Here is a 7,115-nt window from a genome sequence, read left to right as displayed (position 1 = left end):
GCATGGTTAAAAGCAGATTTAGACAGAAGGTAACAAATATTCAAGCCCATATATTGAATAAATAATCTGTCTCTATTTGTCAGAAATACTATTGTATAAAAAGGTTAAATTTAGTCTGGCAAATTGTCCTGTATTAGAGGAATGGATATATTTCTTTTCAGAAGGAGCTACCAATCTTAATTGCAGTTTAAATATAAGCTGTGAAATGTTTTTTTTTTTTTTCCCGTCATAATTTAATAGTAACTAGTGCTTTTCTGCTATCTCAATCCTATTAAACAAAGCTTCTGCTAGTATCCATTCTACTCCTTTTAAAATCTCTAAGGCCCAAAGCAAAATCTGTATGTTCCCTTTCTTTCATTGTAGATGGTAGCCTATTGTTAACCAAACACTCCCAGCTCATGGTTCTTACTCTCACACGTGCATCTTGTTCCACTTGTGCGTTCCTGTGGTTTTTGTTTCATCATCTTTCTATTGCAAATGGGCAGCCTTTTCTTGCAATCAAAACCTTTATCCACTAATATTTTACTGTTCCCTCTCACCATTATATTATTCTCTTTCCTTACAATAAGCTTTCACTGTGATGGAATGTTATCTTGACGAAGCAGTTATAACATTGGCACAGGTTATGTTTGGAAATTTTGTATACAAATGCATCTCATTCTTGTTCTAGGATAACTTTCTTTCTGCCTTTGACCTTTTCAATCTGCTCTGGGTTCATATTCCTGCACAGAGGGAATCTTAGGTAGTGGTGGGACAATAAACATGGATTAATACAATTGTCAAGCACAGATAGACATCAAATAAATATGGCTGCCAGTAGGATCTATTACAGATGACTCAGGACTACAAAAGATCTGTATTTTAGATTATTCTTTGATAGGGGATTAAAACTTAGAACCAGTTCCTTAGATTTGAATTCTGTACATTTCAACTTTGCATTTTACACATTATGGGGTAAGAGGATGCAAAGTGGTATTGGCTCTGATCGTGGTGGCATAAAAATATATTTCACTAGCCTGGTGCTCAAGTAGTAATTATGTATGTACAAGACCTGTACAGAGAACAGAGTATCATGCCAAACAATTGAACAGAATGAAATAGAATAGTATAAAAAAATTATTTTTATTTATTTATTTATTTATTTTTATCCCAAGGAGACCCTTTAAGTGTAGTGAAGTAAAAGATGCTTTATCAGAAACATTTCCAAAGCAGAACTATGACTGTTGATGAGATTATTTTCTCCTGTGTTTTCTACACGTTTCAAAGTGTTTTTGAAGGTGACACGTTATTAGCTTCTCAAATAAAATGTCCATAAAGCTCAGTTCTTGTCTTGAATACAGGGAATTTAATTAAGAGGGAATAAATCCGTTAGAGCTTAGAGAAAAAAAAAAAATCTATAGCATGTTCCTTTAGTTACACACATGAAGACATCAGTATTATAAGAATCTCTGCCTGGTGATATCCACAGAAGTAATTAATGTCTACTTATAAGTTTAAAATAAGCAGGTGTGAGTGAGTGAAAAAATAAAATTTTCTTCCATACCAGACTGATAGGCAGTATACGGCTAATGACAAAATACGATTTTCAAGTCTAAGAACCTTTTTTTTTTTTTTTTTTTTTTACTATTTTCGGTGTCCAGTTCTCCTATCCTCCAAGGTATTTGGCTTACAATAGGAAAGAATCATACTAAAAGCCTTTCTGAAGTTCAAGATTAGATCTACCTCATTCCACTTGTCTAGAAAATCAGTTACCAAATTATCTTATCTGCAAAAGCACTTTATCAGATACGTCTTCTAGAGCACAGTTCTCCTTGTTCATGAGTTTTTAAAAAGACAGTAATGTTCTTGCACCTCACCAAGTCACGTTTAAGAAAGTGTATCTACTTTAATAATTTCTGGGAGACACTACAAAAAAATCAAAGACACAGAGGTGGAATGAAAAGAGGTTTTGTAGAGGCTTGAAAACTAGATTTACAAACTTTGCAAAGCCAATACAATTTTTCCTTTGTAGGGTTAAAGCATTAAAATGAAACAAACAAAAAAACCACCTTATTTTAGTTCAAGTGTACTTCATACTTAGTTATCATGAAATCAAGTGTTAGTGTCAGTTTTGTATTTACTACAACTTCGGGGTGACTTACATATTTGGAAAACATTTATGTCTCATACCTTAGAAACAAAGAAGTGATATTTGAGAGGTACAAACTGTTTCTCTAACTTTTTCCACATGTACTTCAAGTTCTTTCAGCGCTGAATAGGGTTTTTCAAAAGTACAGAGTTGGAATTGTCCCATTGTGGCTCTAAGGACTGAGTGGAAGAAAACACCTCTTTCACCATTGCTCACTCTGGCCTAAATTGTCCACAAACTGTTAAACCTATGTTACCCATCATTTCCGAATGTCAGTTATGACTTTAGATTGCTCTCTATCATACTGCTCAGTACTTAGAATCTCTCCTGTACCTGTCACATAGCCTTATTGATCTGTGGAGTTTCTGAAAAAAAAAAAAAAAAGTGGTGCTTAAACCTTGCTCCAGAGAAAACGTTTGACTTAGTACATAATAATCAATTAAGTATGTTGGAAGAAGAGTAATATACCTAAAGAGAGGCAGACGGTCATCCAGGTACTTGAATGGTACTCTGAGATACGAGAGTTCCAATTATGGCTCCTGGCTGAGCAACAGATTTCATATCTGGTCTTGCACAAACAGAGGTTCTCATCTGCAAGGTGAAGGTAATATTTCTCTGGCTCACAGAAGGAGGGATTTTAGATACATTAAAGCACTTATTATAGTAGTATGGGTATTTAGTCCCTTGCACCTTTCCACTTCTTTCTTATGTAGGAAGAAGCTTGACTGAACTGAGCAATAAAGTTGATTATTACAATCACACAAGAAATGTTCATTAAAAAAAAATTTGTGTTGTCCTCATTATTTATAATTCACCGAGAACTACTTATGTGAGGGGACTGAGAGCAGAGGAAGACAGCATCTACACAGATGCAAAATAATAAATTAGTCATGGTTGAAACGACCTATGGATAAATGAAATTATTGACCAGCAGTGGTTATCTGAACTGTATCCATCAAAATGTCAAACCAGATATAGGTAGAAAGCAAGGATGCACCCTAGAAAGAATAATCTCTGATACTGCTCCATGCTGCTTCAAGTAATTGTGATATAATATACATTAAAATACTGCACACATCACCAGAAAAAAATGTAAGATTGATTAAAAGCAACATTAGTTCATTACTTCTTTGTTTTTAAAGTGGATATCCTATTAGCTACAAAATGTTCTATTGTCGCATTGTATTGAAAATAGTTTGGAGTAAACGAGTGTTTTGTGATAGACTTTTTACTCTGAACTCTTTGCATTGAATAGTTCTGTAGAATTTAACTACACAAATAATAACAAATAAAGAATTTTAGCCAGCCTAAAATATTAAGATAAAAGTCATAGCCGTACTCTAAAATTATAAAGAAAATTAAATAGGTGTGGTTTTTTTTAAATCATTTTAAAGGGTCTTATTTTTCAGTAAATATAAATTATATTTGAATATATATATATAAATTATAAAATATTTCTGTAATAGTCTATTCATTTTTGCAATGTTTGGTTTAATCTACACTATATTCTGTAAGGCCTTTCCCTAAATGAGTGTTATTAACAGGAAATACCAATATCTTCAGGTAACCAGAATTAGATTCTTACCTTCAACAAAAAAGTGCACTATAAAGCCCAAACTGAACTATTTTTTGGTTGTCTTTATTGGTAATTCAAAATATAATGGCTAGATATCATATAAAGTCCAACTTTTTCCAGCCATTTTTGTCTCCAATATTAATAGAATAATTTGTTTCCACCAGCTGTATAAATAAAAAACATTCACAAATTTTCATCCACAGTTTTACCACACAGAATCTTAAATGTATGCATTTTAAAGGCTGTCATTACAGTTCCAGCATCTGAGATACTACCTTACTGTCAGAGATTATGGAATTCAACAGAAAACTTTCCATTTACTTCAGTGAAACAAGGCTCCAAGTCTTTATCTTGTTAAATCTCATCCCTGCTACCTACTAGAATAAATTTATGTAGAAAGGAAAAGACTTTTCATATTTATGAGGTCTGGCATTTAGTTTAGAGTCTGGAATAAGAGAGTTAAACTGTAAGTGATCCATGAGCATTATAGAGATGTGGGAAGGAGAGTACCATTAAAATTTTTATTCTGACTACTTCTATAGCATGTCAGTCTTCTTGACTTTAGAAATCCTACTTCATCAGATTAAACTCCATTTGAGATGATTTTTAAAAAATCCAATTCTAAATGTGTTCTGCACAACACTTTTTCTGCTTTTATATTTTAATTTGACTTTCTGAATTTATATTTTATACTTTCTGCTTTTGTTTTAGTTTGATGATTCTGTATTGTATGTAAAAGACAATAGACAATGTACAGACACTGAAAAAGCCAAATTAAGTCTTTTTGTGGCTATTTAAAATCAGAAGTCCATTAAAATAAATATTAAAGATTGATAAGTAGAGGTACCATATACTGCACATAAATTTATTTCCTAATGTCTTTGCCATATTTTAAAACAGTGTTCCTTTTAATATCAGTAATTTGGGACTGAAATTAAATGACAAAATTTAAGTTACATAAGAGCCTTTTTGATAATAAAGCACAATCTGATTTCAGGAGGTTGTATGTATAGTTCTGACTGTGGATCTATGTAAGTCTCTTTTTCATTCTTTCATGAGTAACTGGACATCTATCTTGTATTCATGGATAATATATTGAAAGTTTTTTCAAATTTGGCTTGATTTAGCTTGGTATGAAAATCTCATCTAAAGTTCATTATACAGCATTGGTTAGTCTTATAAATTTTTAGTCATCTAGTCAGGGAGCAGAAACAACACCATTAAGCTCAGGTGATCTGTTGCATGCTATGAATAGCAAATACCAAGCAATGTATACACAAAGCCAGCAGTTTAGAAATGAGCTCCAGTGAAAATTGTTCCTTCATACCTCTCAGTGAGTACCCCTGAATGACAAAGATAATAGAAAAAAGTCCAAATCAGCTTATGAAGGATTCACTATTAATATATTAATGTAAATTAATAATGGATAATACCATTAATAAATACTTCAACTATTTCTGGTTACCTTTTGCACACCTGTAAATCAGATCTGCTTTCAGGTTGTCATCCCCATGCTCTCTGACTGTAGATTCTAATTCCTCTACTCTGTAGTAGAATGGAATGATTCTACTGCTTTCAGTTGGTCCCAGCACTACAGTGGTACACAGCAGAATTTAATAAATCTAATAGGGCTCCTTCCCTTACAGAATATTTTTTCCAGGAGTTATGACCTAATAAGCATTGCATTTCATCATAAAGAAGGGCCAGGAACAAAATATATAATGTAAGGAAAAAAAAAAAAGAGCCAAAAAGATCAGCAAAACAATCAAATAAAATAATAATAAAACAATACCAACCGACCAAATTCCTTCTGTAATAGCTGAGTGACCCTAGAATTTAGGGAACGTCTGCATTTTATAAACCAGGTTGAGAAACGTGAGTAGTTACAGGTAAATTCCATGCTTTGTAGTACCCGCACTCTCTAAGTTTGGGAATGAATTCTATGGCCCAAAGGACTCTCTGCTTGAATTAACCACCTTGTAATCTGCAGGAAAAAACACAACTATAATAATCAGGCAAACAAATAGACCACATAATATTAATAAACTATTACAGACATCTCCCACATTCTTCACACTTGGCTGCCTAAAGAAATCAATACAAAGGGAGAGATCTAGTTAAGACTGGGATGAAAATCTAGTGCTTTATCTTTAAAGCAAGTCAAAACATAACAATTCAACTTTATTATGTATAGTGTGGTTCATACAAATTGCATCCCAAAGGTTTTACAAAGGTAGATAATACTCTTCCAGAATAAGATAATAATATAACAGAAACAGAGAAATGATGTCCACAGTCACATCCTTCTTTCAGTGGTGTAAATTGAAACTAAAACCACTGAAATCAATATTCTTTACACCAGTACAGAATTACTCAGAGATTAGACTCAGACCCTAGTTTGGTAACAGAGAAACTATGTATTTTCCTTTGAGAATTGCAATGGAATGGTAAGTCAATGAGGCAGAGAAACAGGAAGGAGGTTTTCAGATAGCATGAAACTTAAGAAAGAAATAAAGCATAAAGACACAACAAAGCAATATGGAACAAGTGCATTAAAGTTTTTAAAGTCAAGAGGAACAAATTGAAAAGTAACTTGAAACAACAGCAGAAGCTGAGTTAGATGTGAGGTTCTCACCTTGACACTGTAGAACTCAATGGGAGTTTTTCATCAACTTCAGAATTTTGTCCTCTGTATCACAAAGCAGGGACCTCTTGCCAGGGTACAGAGAGTGCTCAAGGCAGCAGAAAAAGAAATAGACAAGAAGTGAGAAAATTTAACCAAGGATTTTAGCTGACATAATGCTGGATTACTTCATAGAATAAGACAAAATTAGACAGGCATAAAATATTTCTTCAGCACACTAAAGTGATAGTAAACTTTTTTATTCTATGAGTTTCCTTTATCAAAAAAAAAAAAAAAAATAGTAGTACCTTATTTCTGGAACAGCAGAGTCATTTTGAAATGTTGGGGGTTGAAATAGCACTACCTTCTCCTACCAGCTGATGACAAACTTCTTGCTGGCACACAGTTTTTGTTAGGCAACCCTTTATTCTGATGTGGCCATCAGAACTAATCCATCAGGCCTGATGACAGATTCAGATTCACCACATCCTATTCAGACATATAAATACACAACACACAGTATATATATATTTCCTCTACAGAATAATATGAACATTTGTAAATACGTCCTCTTTCTGGAGATATGACACAAGTAAAATATATCTGTCTGATAAGTCTAAGAAGCTATTTAAGGATATTTCTTTTTTTCATAATGTTAGCTTCTCTTTGGGCAGTGGCTGTTTTTTTAAGTTCAGGTCAGCTGATTCTTTGTCTAACCATTGGCTAAGGAAAGAAACATTATCAAATTGCAATTAGCTTTTTGTCATTTATTTCCATAAGTCCATGTT

The 7,115-nt window shown here is 33.0% G+C and overlaps 1 long non-coding RNA gene across 1 annotated transcript; it reads right to left on the bottom strand.

Annotated features, from left to right (window-relative positions):
- Window positions 1–698: 698 nt before the first annotated feature.
- LOC310899837 lies at window positions 699–6,856 on the bottom strand. The gene is made up of 5 exons (XR_014584705.1): window positions 6,636–6,856; window positions 6,340–6,436; window positions 5,501–5,688; window positions 2,597–2,719; window positions 699–2,493 (listed from the first exon to the last, which is right to left on the bottom strand). It is a non-coding gene; the product is annotated as an uncharacterized lncRNA (long non-coding RNA).
- Between the last annotated feature and the right edge of the window lie 259 nt (window positions 6,857–7,115).

This window comes from Anser anser, assembly GCF_964211835.1.
Source record: "Anser anser genome assembly, chromosome: 5".
NCBI classification, from domain to species: domain Eukaryota; kingdom Metazoa; phylum Chordata; class Aves; order Anseriformes; family Anatidae; genus Anser; species Anser anser.
The sequence above is the reverse complement of the archived record's forward strand: the minus strand, read 5'-3'. Positions and strand labels throughout refer to the sequence as shown.